General features: G+C 36.2%; 1 protein-coding gene across 1 annotated transcript in view; it reads left to right on the top strand.

Moving 5' to 3' along the window:
• LOC103601541 (coiled-coil domain-containing protein 158-like) overlaps positions 1-16291 on the top strand; it is a 28729-nt gene that overhangs the window by 599 nt on the left and 11839 nt on the right. The window lies entirely within an intron of this gene.

The raw sequence follows: 16291 nt of genomic DNA, 5'->3' as shown, positions 1-16291 counted from the left end.
GTCGGGCGCCGCCGCCGCGGGGCCTAGGGGCGGAGAGTGGGGAGCCGTCCCGTCCCCCGCCGCCCGGTAGACGCAGCTGCGGCCGCCGAGCCCGCCCGCCCCGCGGAGATGCGGCCGGTCTCTTAGGATAAGGTGGTGGTCGCAGGTACAGCAGCGGGGCGCGGCCTGGGGACAGGGGAAGAGGGAGGCCGTTCCCCAGAGGACTGGCAGCAGCTCGTTCCTTTCTTCCAGCGCCTTTGGTTGTTTGGCACATGGTAGATGCCTAGCGAATTGTGAAGGGAATGCACTGCTGTGGTTTTCGTGGATCTTAAGACCTCCAGGGACGGTGGCGGTAAAACCGGGGCCTCGAAAACCATAGGGGCGTGTGCAAAGTTATTTGATTCGTGGGAATATCCGCGGATCCCGCCTCAACGTGACTGCTAACTCCGGTTCCTATCCCGCTTCTGGGGGACACAGGGAATGGATGGGGATAAAGAGAAACGTCTAGCCTCGGACAGTCACCATCCTCTTGGTCAGCATTTGATTGTACTAAATGCTGTACAAAGGCCCTTTGAGCTTAGCCTCTCTCTAATCCACATTAGAAGTCTGAGCCCCCATTATCAGCATCAGTCAGAAACTCGAACCCCCAAAGTCTCCATCCGTTTACACAAAATTCTGCTCCAGGTCCCAACTCAGGCTGTTCAATGTTGTACTTTAAGGTCAGGAAAAAGTAGGAGAGAAGTGAGGCCGCCATTTGTCAGGGTTTTTTTGACTGGCAACCACTTCTTGCTGCTTCTCTCAGCAGTAGATTCAGGGAAAAAGAGCCAGCCAGGGCTTCCACTGTATCCCAGGGACCAGCTTGGCAGGACTGCTTCGCTGTGTAAGGTCATCCGGTCCCGGGTAGAGTCGTGGGAGAGATCTGCTTCTCCCACCTCTCTTCCACAGTTATCTGTTTATGTTGTGAGCAAAATGGTTTTCATGCCATAGAGATAGTATTATACTCCCAAAGTAAATTGAGGAAAGTTGACCACAATTTATTTGGTATGTATGCAAAGCCTTTATTATTGTTTTACACTGAGGACTCAGCGTTGTCTAGTACGTTAGGGTGACCTACTTTAAAACTCCACTATTTATTAAATAGGGGCTCTTGTGCACCACTTGTCCTCAAAGTAGATGGTCCCAAATTATATCATATAGTCTGAATAATATCTGCTCAAAAATATCAGGTCCTAATCCCTGGAACCTGTAAATGTTGTCCTATAAGGGAAAAGGGTCTTTGCATGTGTGATTAAGTCAAGGATCTTGAAATGAGGAGATTGTCATGAATTATCTAAGTGGGCCCTAAATTCAAACACAAGGTTCATTAAGAGGGACACAGAAGGAAATTTGATGCAGACAGAAGAGCATTGGAGGCAGAGACTGGAGTGATGTGGCCACTAGTCAAGGAATGCTGGCAGACAACAGTGCTAGAAGAGGCAAGAAAATTCTCTCCTAGAGCCTCTGGAGGGAGTGCAGCCCTGTCAACACCTTGATTTCAGCCCTATGAGACTGATTTTGTACTTCTAGCCTCCAGAACTGTGAGAGAATAAATTGCTATTGTTTTAAGTCAGCAAGTTTGAGGTAATTTCTTATGGTGACTCCAGGATACTAATACATATGGTGTGCTCATAAATCACATAGAATCCTGTTTTGGTGAATGTTATAAAGCTCTCCAGCTAGGTCAGTAGTGGGTGTAGTGGTAGTAGTGGGTGTAGTACATAGAATCCTGTTTTGGTGAATGTTATAAAGCTCTCCAGCTAGGTCAGTAGTGGGTGTAGTAGTGGAGACCACTATATAGTTTCCTGAATCCTGTAAATCCCAAGGAAATGATTTGAATGGGAAATCTGGTTGGAAGAGAAAAGAAAGTAAGTGGTGCACAGGAAAGAGGCACTGAAAGCAATTGTTTTGCTAACACTTAAAGCAATTTTTTAAAGCACTTAAAGTATTCCTATTAATATAGCACTTTATTTGCTCTGGCTAAAGAGAATAAAGGTAAAAAATGACTTAGGCTTTGTCCTTAGCTAAGTCATTATTGGATATCCCTCTAGTGTATATCAAATAAGAGTTGTAGACACCAGGGGATTGAGTTCCAGGCCTGGGGAAAAAAGGGAATGTAGAAGTGCTTCCATGTGAGGGGGTATTAAAATCTAGCTAAAAGCAACCTCTAGTCACCTGGGATGAAGACACTTTGGCATTGTTCAGGTTTAATGGATTCACTTCTGGGACCCAGGCAGCTAATTTACACTTCCCACTCTCACTCCCTCAATCTGCTTTTTTTTTAAAACTGATTTTTTGAGTTATAATTAACATACCATAAAATTCACCTATTTTAAGTGTACAATCCTGTGATTTTTAATAAATTTACAGAGTTGTGCAGTCAGCACCATAATTCAGTTTTAGAAAATTTCCATCACCCAAAAAAGATCTTTCCTGCCCATTTGCAGTTAATTCCCATTCTCAGCCCCAGCACCAATCCATTTTTGGTCAGTGGCCTACTTTAGAGTTGGTTTTTAGTCCCTCCATTGGACACTCCAATGGCCTCATAACTGTCCTCAGCTTCTACTCAGTATATTCTATACTCAGCCACTGGAGGACCATATGCCCTGACTAAAATCTTCCAATGGCTTTCCATTGCAATTAGAATAAGCTCTAGAGTCCTGAGTATGTCCCATGAGCTCTATCCCCTGCCAGACTCACCAACATCTTCTCAGGGGGCATGGTACACAGGTACATAAGCACGCTGCTCATCCTGCCTTGACTACCCTGCAGCCTCACCAGGCTTCTTCCTTGTCAGTCAGTGAACACTGAGCTCTTCTTATTTTAGGGCCTTTGCATATGGTATTTCCTTTTAAGAAGCTACCCCAGGCCTCTGCGGGGCTGACTCCTTTTTGTCATTGAGCTCAAATGTCACTTCCTCAGAAACGTTTTACTTGACCTACCCTATGTAGAATAGCCTCAACTCCTCTCTCTGTACCACTACTCTGTATTATTGTCTTCATTGCACTTAACCCCTCTCCAAAATTGTATTTTTGATTTTTTTTCTTTAATGTCTCTTTCCCTGTTAGAATATTAATTCATGCAGGTAGAAACTTGATTGGTATTAATCTTAGACACCTCTATCTCTAGTATTTGTAGAAATAATATTCACAGCAAGAACACATTGTAAATTATCAAAATACCAACCACAGTGATTAATAGTTATCGAATGCTTGCTATGTGCTAGGACCTGTGCTAAGAGCTTTATATGCATGAATTATTTCATTGAAGCTTACCACTTTTGATGTGAGAAGAGTAAGGGGAGAATGTCCTCCAAATATAGTCCCCCACATTAAATCTTTTTTTCCAGAGGCATTGGGCAGTTTTCTCTTTCCCTTATTAGGACTTTTATTTTCAAGACTGGATCAATGTATGTTGCCACCAGCAATATAGTATTGAACCTCTTAGTCCACATCCCTGAAAACTGACTGGAGAGATTTTTGCTAGGAAGGAAAGGAGGAAAAAAAGAACAGTATAAATAGCAGAGTACTAAAAAAGCCTGACACACTCAAGGCACAGCAAGTAAGACTCCTGTTGAAGCACAGTATATGTCAGCGAGTGGTAGGAGAAGAAGCTGGGAATTTGGTTAGGCCAGATCGGAAAGGGCTTTGAGAGCTAGTCTTAGTTCAAACCGTAGTCTTTGAACAAGATATGGCAAAATGGCTCTGGTTTTAAAGGAAACTGAAGCTAGAAAGATCATTTTTAGGTATTTTGCAGTAGTTCTGGCAAGAGTTGGTGAAAGCATGAAAGAATACAGTGGAGCTAAAGTGAACTAAATTGCATATTCAAAGAATTCCTTCCTTATGACTCAAATCTTTATTAAGTTAAAAGATACAAAGGTACTTCAAAAAGTTCTTGGGAAAATAGAGTTAAAAGATAATATGAATTTTTTATGAACTTTTTGAGGACTTGTCATTTTACAAAGATTGACTCAACAGAATGTGGTGACAAACTGGATGTGGAGTTTGAATAGTTGAAGAATAGGTGAAGACATGTCTAACTTGGAAAGTTGGGTTATGGTGGCATTATCTGAGAACACTTGAGAAAGCAGATTTAGTGGAAAGACCAAGAGACCAGATTTGGTATAAAATGAATTTGATACAATTGTAAACATATATGCAGAGATGTTAAAAGAAAAGAAATTCATTAACTTTTATCTTAAGCTAAACATTTTAAGCAAAATATCACAAAACTTGCTGGAAGCAGTGGAATTGTTTCTATCTGCCTTCGCTGTTGACTGAAATCACTGGTGAGAAGTCATCATATTTTTGGTCATTGTTTTGCTGAATGTTTTCTGTAGGAAATCATAGAATGTCCAAGTTGGAGAAGATTTTAGAGATCTTCTAGGCCAACACTCTACCCAAGAAATAACACTCAGTGACAGTTGCCATCCCAGGTGCTCATCCAACCTTGGCTTCAATACCTGACAAGGAAGCCCACCTTATATATATCTTCAGGGTGCTCTAGTTTTTAGAAAGTACATATCTACCTTGAACTAGAATCTGCATCTCTTTATTAGTCCTAATTCGGCATATAGAATATATTCATTTATTCACTCAGAAATTCTATTTCTGACTTACCAGACAGAAGTTCCTCTACCCAATAACTTTTGTAACCATGCACAACAGCCTGTTGCCTATTACCTGGTCGAAACAGTAAAAAGCAGTTTAAACTGTCAGGAGATATTCGGTTAGTCCGTGTAAATCAGCTTGGACTGTACCTGGAGAAAGGTCAGGTCTGGGAATGTAGATATGTGGGTCACATTTGCCTGTACGTTTCCTTGCTTCATTATCTTGATAATGCCAATAAGATCTGTGCCAACAAAATTAGCATTGGACCAACAGGGAGCATATGATTGAACATGTTCTGTTGTATAGACATACCCTAGATAAGTGCTATGGGCTATGAATTAAAATGTACTTTCATATAAAAGAAAAATAATTTAAAGGTTTTTGTTATATGTGTGTTTTAGGTATTGTCAATATCTTAAGTCATGAAAATGAACTTGTGAACTGAACTTTTTGAAAATAATTTCAGTTAATGAAATACATTTTCATAAGCAGATTGTAAATATTTTGTTTTTTTCCAGGTGTTAATAGAATTAGTGAAAATAAGAATATCCATAAATTAAGGTATTTCTTATTTTACTTCTAGTTATATTTAAGGATTGTGAACATATATGTCGATAAACTAATTTGTTATGCCTATATCTACACCTAATTTACTTTAGAAAACCTGAAGCTCTGAACTTGATGAATACCTAGGCCAAAATATCTAAAATATGAAAGCTACAAGGGCTTTATCTCTGCGGTTTTCAGACTGTGTTCAGTGGAGCCTTCTGCTTTCCATAGAGATATCTCTGGGGCAGAGAGGAGAGTGTGTAGTTGGTCTCAGAAGATTTAAAGAAAGGCTTTCACTGCTTAAAAAAGGTTTGAAAAACACCACTACAGTCTCATTTAGTAAAGGTGGACATTGAGGCTCAGAGATATGAAAAGGTATGCCCATGCTGTCACAGCTAACAGATGGCAGAATTGTTTCCTAATTCTAAGTTCTGTGCTTCTTCCATATTGCCCTCCTATTAGATGGTATTGTATATGGGTGAAGCATGATCTTAAATAGCTTAATTTTATATTACATTATAAAAATCCCTGTGTTTAGTCAGCGCAGATTAAACCCACTTTATTTTCTGTTAGTGGGCCTATAAGTGAAACTTATGTCTTCATACTAGATAGATATAGCTATTTATTATAGGAAAGTGAGTTAGTATACACTGCTTAAATTATAAAGATAACGTTGTTATTCATGTTATTACTATTATGTGGTACTATTACATATGCAGGTACTTCAGGAAGTTCGTGGAAAAATAGAATTAAAAGATAATGTACATCTTTCCATGAACTTTTTGAAGTACTGTCGTCTATATCGAGGCAAGTACTCTATAGGAAGGCCTGCACATGAGTTATCTCAGTTAACCCTTATTCTTTTGAAGAATATACTCTTTATCTCCATCTTACAGTCTTATGGAGGTTAAATATTGTTCTCAAGGTTACATAGCTTGTAGATCACAGAGCTAGGATTTGAACCCCAACAGTCAATGACAATATCTAGAAAAGAGAGATTGTGATTAAGAAAGCAGACACTGAGAGGGACGAGGAGTTCACAAGCAATTAACAGGAAACTCAGGCAGCAAAGTGCTGCTGTTCAGTACTAACTGTTCTCATTGTGTTTCTCAGACTGTATCAGCCAAGATATGATGTATTTGGATCAATCCTGGGGTACCTCAGAATTTTCCAAGGAAAGCATACTTGCAGGCTGGTCCTAGGAGGGTATAGGTCAGCCTTATAAAATTTGCAGTGTCGGGTTTCTATGAAAGGTAGGATGATTCATCATCCTAGGGGCTTGAGTCATTAGTTGATGAACTTGGGAATCTAAATAGAACATGCATTATAAGTAATCTGTACCCAATCAAAATAGAGCTTGGATTCTAAAGCAACTTGCTATGGAGACAGATATTCATTCTATCATAGCCATGGGAGAGGTCCGCCTTAAGTAGCAGACATAAGAAAAAAATCAAGACGCGGGCGGATCACACCAGGGAAAGCATAGGTGTGCATCCACCATAGCCTAATGGAATCCAAGGAGAATGGACAAGACCCCAGGAGATACTTTTACGCCCTTTTAGCTCAACTATGTAATAAAAACTAAAGCCTATAAACTATTTTAATCCAAAAGTCCTTTCTTTGTGGTATGTGGTTTCTAAGGGCTTTTCTGCAACATAACAATAAAATAAATAAGTAGAATATTTACCATAGCTATTAGTTGTCAGAAATTTAAGGCTCCTTTCAATATGAACCTGTTTATAATTTTAAACCAGGCAGAATTGTTCATAATAGATCTTGGGCATACGAGAAGAGGCTCTCATCTTTGTATTTTACTCAGAGATTTAAAACAAACACATTTAAGTTCGTGTGATTATGCCCAAATCAATCAAGTACAGAGCTTTAATTTTATGATTTATTGAGGGAAAAAAATTTTTTTTCCAGAAATCCTTTATAATTTCATAAGCTTTATGCATGAAAATAGGAATAATATTTCAATTCTTATAGTGTCATGGAAGCAGAGAAATACTAAATGACTTGACCAAATTCAGGATATAATCAATCTCAAATAGTGAAAATATGAATTACAAATATTTTTTTAAATGCAGATTGCGTTACTCTAAGGCACGTAGAATAACTACCACCATTGGCAAATAGAGGTACTAATCATCTTCCTTAGAAATTAGTGGTTGTTTTAAAATTCTTGTTTAAGTAAATAAACCTATGCTGTCTTACTTAAACTACTAATTTTCTAAGTAAAAAAAATCCCCTCTGAAGGACTGATGCTTTCCAGTGGCCTGTTGCCAATCAATCAGTGGCACTGAGTTAATGAGTTTATCACATTCATCATCTTATGTCAAAGTGAACAACCGTGTTTCCAGAGTATTCTAAAGTTACACCTTCCCCTTTCTTCTTTTCTCTCCTTAACTTCTACTGTCAATTCTGCTTACCTTGCTCTTAGGTTCTGTTTCCTGCTTGATACTAAAGTTTTTGGTATCAAGCAGAGTGGGTTAGTGTATGACTCCCAATTACAGGGTTGTGATTCGACCTGTCCTGCTCATTTCTTTATTCTATTATCTATCTGTAATTTATGACAACATTACTCAATAATTTGAATTTTCTTAGTGTCATTCATTATCCTGAAGAATCCCAAAATGCAACATTTTAGTGTGTAAGTAAAATTATATAATAAACATTCATGTCCCTGCTCCCCCAATGGCAATCTCTCCTATTTAGAACATTTAAATTGCCTAGCAATCTTGACTAACATTCCATGTGTTATCATTCTTTATGGAATGTCTACCTGCCTATGTATTTCCTAAAAATGATAGTATGAGATATACTAAGGTAGAATTTATCTTTAATTGTAGTTTTGACAGATGGCGCCTCAGTAATTAAAAGGAAGAAACTGAGTGAAGTAAAAAGGAATCTGTTCCATAAAAACTCTGTTTAGCTCATAGATTTTTTTTAACACTATGTGCTTACAATCATGAATTAATGTAAAAATGATAAGCAGTGTGTTATACATGATCTTCCTCTTTCCATCATTTTAATGGTCCTCACACCCATTTTTTTAAAGAACCAATTTAATAAATTTTAATTTATTTGATATATTGTTTTTCTATTTTCTACCTTACTTTCTGCTTTTATTTTTATTATTTCCTATACGTACTTTTTTTCTATCTTTTTGTGTTAAGAAATTTGATTCACTGATTTTCATTCCTTCATTTTATTGATATAGGTGTTTAGGGCTAGAAATTTTCCTCTTTTCACTACTTTTAGTGTATCTCACAGATTCTGATATGGAGTATTTTTATTACCACTATTTTTGAGAAATTCTTTAATATCTGTTCATATTTCCCTTATCACACAAGAATTGTTTAATGGAAGGTCTTTTAATTTCTAGGTAGAAAGGCTTTTTTTGTTTTGGGGTTTCGTTGTGACCAACGGTGGTGCTTGTGAAATTTCTACTTTATAGAGCCTACTGATCTTTTATTTGTGTCCAGGAATATGATTGACATTTGTGACTGTACCATGTGTGCTTGAGAGGAAAGTATATTCTCTATTATCACAGTATAAAGAAAAATAGGATTAAAAGATAATATGAATATTTCCATGAACTTTTTGATATATATCCAAAAAGTCTACCTCAGTGATTATTTCTTTTTTTAACTTTATTATTTTTTTATTTTAATTTATCAATATACAACGTAGTTGATTTTCACATTCCTTTATCAATTCCTCCTTTGCCTCCCTCCCTCTCCCCTCTCCCCCCCCCCATCAACATCATATCTGTTCACTTGTCTTAACAAGTTCAAGGAATTGTGATTGTTGTGTCTTCTTCCCCCTCTTCCCCATTCATTTGTATATTTACTTATTTATTTTTATTAGCTCCCACAAATAAGTGAGAACATGCGGTATTTCTCTTTCTATGCCTGGCTTATTTCACTTAATATAATTTTCTCCAAGTCCATCCATGTTGCTGCGAATGGTAGTATTTCTTTTTCTTTTTTTTTTTTTTTTAATAGCAGAGTAGTATTCCATTGTATAGATGTACCACATTTTCCTTATCCACTCATCTGATGATGAGCATTTAGGTTAGTTCCAACTCTTTACTTATTTATTTTTTCTTCCCCATTCATTTGTATATTTACTTATTTATTTTTATTAGCTCCCACAAATAAGTGAGAACATGCGGTATTTCTCTTTCTATGCCTGGCTTATTTCACTTAATATAATTTTCTCCAAGTCCATCCATGTTGCTGCGAATGGTAGTATTTCTTTTTCTTTTTTTTTTTTTTTTAATAGCAGAGTAGTATTCCATTGTATAGATGTACCACATTTTCCTTATCCACTCATCTGATGATGAGCATTTAGGTTAGTTCCAACTCTTGGCTATTGCAAATAGCACTGCAATAAACATGGGAGTACAAGTATCCTTTCAACATGATGATTTCCATTCCTCTGGGTATATACCCAGCAGTGGGATAGATGGGTCATATGGTAGATCTATCTGTAATTTTTGGAGGAACCTCCATACCATTTTCCAAAAAGGCTGCACCATTTTTCAGTCCCACCAAGAGTGCAAGAGGGTTCCTTTTTCTCAGCATCCTCACCAGCGTTTGTCATTCTCAGTCTTTTGGATATTAGCTAGCCTAACTTGAGTGAGATGGTATTTCAGAGTGGTTTTGATTTGCATTTCCCGAATGCTGAGTGATGTTGATCATTTTTCTGCGTCTGTTGGCCTTTCATATATCTTCCTTTGAGAAATGCCTACTCAGCTCCTTTGCCTGTTTTTTAATTGGGTTACTTGGTTTTTTGCTGTAAAGTTGTTTGAGTTCCTTGTATATTCTGGATATTAATCTTTTGTCAGATGAATATTTTGCAAATATTTTCTCCCATTCTGTTGGTTGTCTTTTCACTCTGTTAACTGTTTCTTTTGCTGTGCAACTTTCTAGTTTGATATAATGCCATGTTTATTTTTCCTTCGGTTGCCTGTGCTTTGGGGGTCATATTCATAAAGTCTGTACCCAATCCTACTTCTTGGAGTGTTTCCCCTATGTTTTCTAAGGAGTTTCATTGTTTCAGGATGTATTTTTAATACTTTAATCCATATTGAGTTGATTTTGGTACATGGTGAGAGGTACGGGTCTAGTTTTGTTCTCCTACATATGAATGTCCAATTTTCCCAGCACCATTTACTGAAGAACAAGTCTCTTCCTCAGTGTGTAGTCTTGGTGACTTTCTCAAAGATCAGGTGGCTGGCTGTGGGTGCATGGGTTGATTTCTGGATTCTCTATTCTGTTCCATTGGTCTGTATGTCTGTTTTTATGCCAGTGCCATGCTGTTTTGGTTACTATAGCTTTGTAGTATAGTTTAAAGTCAGGTAGTGTTATGCCTCTGGCTTTATTTTTATTGCTCAGGATTGCTTTGGCTATTTGTGGTCTTTTGTTCTTCCACATGAATTTTAGGATTGTCTTTTCCATTTCCGAGAAAAATGTCATTGCAATTTTGATGGGGATTGTGTTGAATCTGTAGATCATTTTGGGTAGTATGGACATTTTCACAATGTTAATTCTTCCAATCCAAGAGCATGGGCTATCTTTCCATCTTCTTGTGTCTTTAATTTCTCTCAATAGTGGTTTGTAGTTCTTGTAGAGATTTTTCACATCCTTGGTTAAATTTATTCCAAGGTATTTTATTTTTTTGGTAACTATTGTAAATGGGCTAGCTTTCTTGATTTCTTTTTCATTGTTGGAGTATAGAAATGTTACTGATTTTTGCATGTTGATTTTGTATCCTGCAACTTTGCTGAAATCATTTATTAACTCTTAAGAGTTTTTTTGTAGAGTCTTTAGGTTGTTCTATGTATAAGATTGTATCATCTGCAAACAGGGACAGTTTGATTTCATCTTTTCCAGTCTGGATGCCCTTTATTTCCTTTTCTTCCCTGATTGCTCTGGCTAGTACTTACAACACTATGTTGAATAAAAGTGGCGAGAATGGACATCCTTGTCTTGTTCCTGTTCTTAAGGGAAAGCTTTTAATTTTTTCCCCATTCAGGATGATATTGGCAGTGGGTTTGTCATATATGGCTTTAATTGTGTTGAGATACTTTCCTTCTATACCCAATTTATAGAGAGTCTTTATCATGAACGAATGTTGAATTTTGTCAATGCTTTTCAGCATCTATAGAGATGAACATATGGTTTTTGTCTTTGGTTTTATTGATGTGGTGTATCATATTGATTGATTTGTGTATGTTGAACCAACCTTGCATCCCTGGGATGAACCCCATTTGATCATGGTGTATAATCTTATGCATGTGTTGCTGTATTCTATTAGCTAGTATTTTATTGAGAATTTTTGCATCTATATTCATCAAAGATATTGGCCTGTAGTTTTCTTTTAAGGCTGTATCTTTGTCTGGTTTTGGTATCAGGGTGATGTGTGCCTCATAGAATTAGTTTGGGAGAATGGCCTCTGTTTCCATTTTTTGAATAGTTAGTAGGGAATTGGTATTAATTCTTCTGTAAAGCTTTTGTAGAATTCTGCAGTGACGCCATCTGGTCCTGGGCTTTTCTTTCTTGGGAGACTGCTGATAATAGCTTCAATCTCTTTGATTGTTATTGGTCTGTTCAGATTTTCTATGTCTTCTTGGCTCAGTCTTGGTAGTTTGGGTGTGTCCAGAAATTTGTCCATTTCTTCCAGATTTTCAAATTTGTTGGCATATAGTTGTTTATAGTAGTCTCAAATGATTCCTTATATTTCAGAGGTATTGGTTGTAATAATAACTTTTTCATTTCAAAGTTTTGTTATTTGTGTCTTCTCTCTTATTTTAGTTAGCCTTGCTAATGGCTTATCAATTTTATTTATCTTCTCAAAAAACCAACTTTTTGTTTCATTGATCTTTTGTATCATTTTGGGGGTTTCTATTTCATTTAGGTCTGCTCTGTGTTAATTGTTTCTTTCCATCTACAACTTTGGGTTTGGATTCTTCTTGTTTTTCCAATTTTTAAGGTGAAGTGTTAGGTTGTTTACTTGCCATCTTTCCATTCTTCTGAAGTAAACATTTAATGTGATAAATTTCCCCCTTAGTACTGCTTTTGCAGTATCCCACAGGTTTTGGTATGACATGTCATTATTTTCATTAGTTTCAGTAAATTTTTTGATTTCCTATTTAATTTTTTTTTGGACCCATATGTCATTAAGTAGAATGTTGTTTAATTTCCATGTATTTGTATAATTTCCACAGTTTTGCTTATTATTGATTTCTAGTTTTAATCCACTGTGGTCTGAAAAAATACATGGAATAATTCCAATTTTTTTGAATTTGTTGAGACTTGATTTGTGACCGAACATGTGGCCTATCCTGGAGGATGTTCCATGTGCTGATGAGAAGAATGAATATTCTGAGGTTGTTGGATGAAATGTTTTGTAGATATCTGCCAAGTCCAATTGGTCTAAAGTGTTGTTTAGATCTTGTGTTTCTCTGTTGATCTTTTGCCTAGATGATCTGTCCAGTGTTGAGAGTGGGTGTTCAGGTACCCTACTGTTATAGTATTAGTGTCTATCTCTTTCTTTAGGTCTAATAGTGTTTGCTTTATAAATCTGACTGCTCCAATGTTGGGTGCGTATATATCTATGATTGTTATGTCTTCTTGTTGGATAGATGGTTTTATCATTATATAGTGGCCTTGTTTATCTTTTTTTTTATGGTTTTTTAAATGATTTTCTTTTATCGCAACCTTTTATTTCCTTATTTTTTGTCCACAGGGCCTGTCTCAGACTGGGTGGCCTGTTAAAATCTCTTGGTGTTACTGTTTCTACTTCTTATTGCACCTCCTGTAATTTATGTTTTATCTAAATGGTTGCTATGTTACATGGTACAGAGATAGTCAGAAGTATTATATCTTTATTGTGGAATGTGGCTTTTAACTTAAAGTGCATTCTTACATAATGCTCTTTGGCTTGAAAACTGCTTGGTCTGGTGTCAGGATTTTAACTTGTGCTTTCTTATTGTTTTCATTTACCTGGCAAATCTTTGTCCATCCCTTCTTTTTTAGCCTTTTTGCATCTGTGTGTTTTAAGCATGCTTCTTGTACACAGCATAGAGTTGTTTTCTATGAACTAATTTGAAAATTCTCTTCTTTCAATAGGCAAGTTAAATCCCTTCATATTAATCAGCATGATTGTTATGTTTGGTTTAAATCCTGTCATATTATTTTCACATTATTATATTATCTTGTGGTATAATTACTGTATGTATTGTTGTATTTGTTGTGTTTCTTTATTTGGTGTTTCTTCTTAAAATTCTTTTGTCATTTAAGAAGGTTTGCATTTTTTCTTATTGGTTACTTTTGTATTAATACTTTTTTTATAGTGGACCTATAAGCCCCTTTTTTCTTACTTAACCTTTTACCTATTGTCAGTTTTAAATGATATCCATTGACTACTACCTGTTACCTATATAACAGCCAGTGGTCTTCTTTCCCCCTTTTCTCTCACCTCCTCCCATTTTTAGTTATATTTGTTCTCCTTTGTCACCCTAAATAACATTTATATATCATTCTTCAGTGCCATTTACCCACCCTTGCATTACCTCATGCTTGTAGTCTCAGCTCTACAATTGAATATTTAAATGTTCACCTTATGTCCTTTTGCAAAGCTTTCCAGGTCAACTTTTTTTTAATGTTTGTCTTTACCATTTATTTTGAAAAATTTAAAACCTGCAGAAAAACTGAAAGATTTTCACCAGTTGTTAACATTTTGCCACATTTGCTAGTCATCTTTTGGTTGGATAAAGCTCATTTTCTCTACTGGATTCCTTAGAAAGGACACATGGGTACAGTGCTCTGGCACATTCTAAACTGTTTTTTCTGTGGCATTGAACCTTTTGAAGAAGATCTTGGCTGGATATAATATCATTGGCTTGTACTTCCTTTTTTTTATATTTCTTGAAAATGCTGCTCCACTGTTGCCTTGCTATGTATGTTGTTTTTGAGTAATGTGATGCCATTATAATCCTATTTCCTTCGTAAATTATTTCATCTTTTTTGCCTGGAGTCCCTGAGGATATTCTCATAATCTTTAAAGTCTTAATATTGTTTTACTAGGATATTTTACTCAGAGTTGACCATTCTTGGTCAATTTTCCCTGGTGTGGAAAATGTATAGACTCAGGTCTTTATTTCTAGAACATTTTCTTGGATTATAGTTTTAAGTAATAATTCTGTTTTACTTTTTAGGATTATTTTCTTCAGGGACACCAGTTACGTTCAACCTCCTTTGCCTGTCTTCCACTTCTGTCTTCCTCTCTCACTCTTTTTACTTCTTTACCTTATTTTTCAAACTCTTGGTGGTTTTTCTGATTTTCTTTAATACCTTTGTTAAGTTTTCATTACAACCCACCATTCCTTGTGTATTTTGTAATTTGGTCTTCATTTTTAATATAATTTTGTGATTTTTGTGTTTTTCTTCTCTGTCTTTCCTGACTTCAGTCAACTCTGATGGCATCTGTTCCTGATTGTTTGCTTGCTCGTTTGGTTTGGTTTTTGTCCATTTCTATTCTTCAGGTTTTACATTTCTGATTCAAGGGTCATTTTTTCATATCCCTCACTGCTTGTTTGAGGATATTTAGTTCCATTTGGAGTATTGTGTTACAGTTTTCTTTGGCTTCATGTTTGTCGTTTGGTGGAGGGAGACTTTTCATCAGCAGAGCAAATTTCATTCACATTTTCTTTTACTTTGCAGTGGTTTTATATGGATATAATCTGCTTTTATCGATTCCTGTTCATTTTGTGGACAGGATTTCTAGTTTTTAGAGTGCCCGCTTTCATGCAATTTCTTTTAGGGATGGTGGTGATGTTAGGGTAAGAGAGGTAGAAGGATGATTGGTGTATCTTGCTTCTGTTTTGTTTTTGCTGGTTCTGTAATTTTACCCTTTCATTTCCTTCTTTCCCTTTACTGCCATGTCTCCGCAGGAGACCACCTCTTCTCTCTATATCTGATTATCCCCAAGAAACATTGCTTTTCTGAGGCTGCTGCTTCTTCAAGCTCTTACCCCATAGTCAGGGCTATGGACTATCAAGTTCCAGCCTGTGTATAGTATTTTTATTTTTTATTGTTTCACTTTCTGGGGATGAATTTGTCTTTACTTTCTCTCAGTCTTCCACTTCCTCTGCTTTTTTTCAGTCTTTTCAGCCTCTCCTCTCCCATTTTCCATATCCACAGGCTTGCAGTGGTCGTAGGTGAGCTGTGAGAGCTCTTTTGGGAAAAAAGTTTCTGTCTACTTACAGATAATTTGATGATTGTTGTATTCTCTGTCTTCTAGATGCTGAAGGCATGGAATCCATGTGATTTTATTTGTTTTCCTTGTTGACGTTTTGGTTGTTTTGGGAGGATGAGGGAATTGGAATCAGGTTACCATCATTGTTTTCCAAAGCTAGAAGTCTCCTCTTGGCCTAATCTAACATTATGAGTACTATTTGATATCAAAGAAGTTTTTCAACTTTTATTAATGATTTCTAATTTGCTGACTTGTGATTTTTGCTAAGGAGATTTTTTTTCCATTATTTAACAATGTGACTTCATGAGCGATTTAAGAAGAGAAAAACTCTGCCCCCAAATCAGAGCACTAATTACCTAATAATTAAAATATTAGTTTTTAGTTCCCAGGTTGTCTTTAATAACCCCTCTTGGCCATTAAAGTCAATAATTTTTATAATAAGATCTTATTTTCTCATTAATTTTTTGTAGTAATAAAACATTTCTATATAATTATTTTTCTGGAGAGAAATTATTACTAAATTTCAAATATTAACAGAGTTAATTCCTGTTCTTCTATTGGAATCTTTATTCATAAAGATTGAATTCCTGTCTTTCATAGGCAAGAACTAAACAGGGAAGCATTCATATTTCAAGATCTCTAAGAAGAGATAGCAAATATTTAATATGGAATCAAAAGCTTGTGAATCAAACAATGAAGATCTTTTATCAAGTAGTACCATCACACCTAATGGAGGTATGTGCCCTTTATAAAACAAAATGGGAAAAAAATTAGAATTAAGCAATCTTTATAATATTCATTTGAGCTGCTTTTTTTTTTTTAGTATGTTTTATTTTTAACTATGCAGGGCA

The sequence above is a fragment of the Galeopterus variegatus genome, unplaced genomic scaffold (genome assembly GCF_000696425.1).
Source record: "Galeopterus variegatus unplaced genomic scaffold, G_variegatus-3.0.2 Scaffold3779, whole genome shotgun sequence".
NCBI lineage: Eukaryota > Metazoa > Chordata > Mammalia > Dermoptera > Cynocephalidae > Galeopterus > Galeopterus variegatus.
Note: the sequence above shows the minus strand (reverse complement) of the source record. Positions and strands in the feature narration are given on the sequence as shown.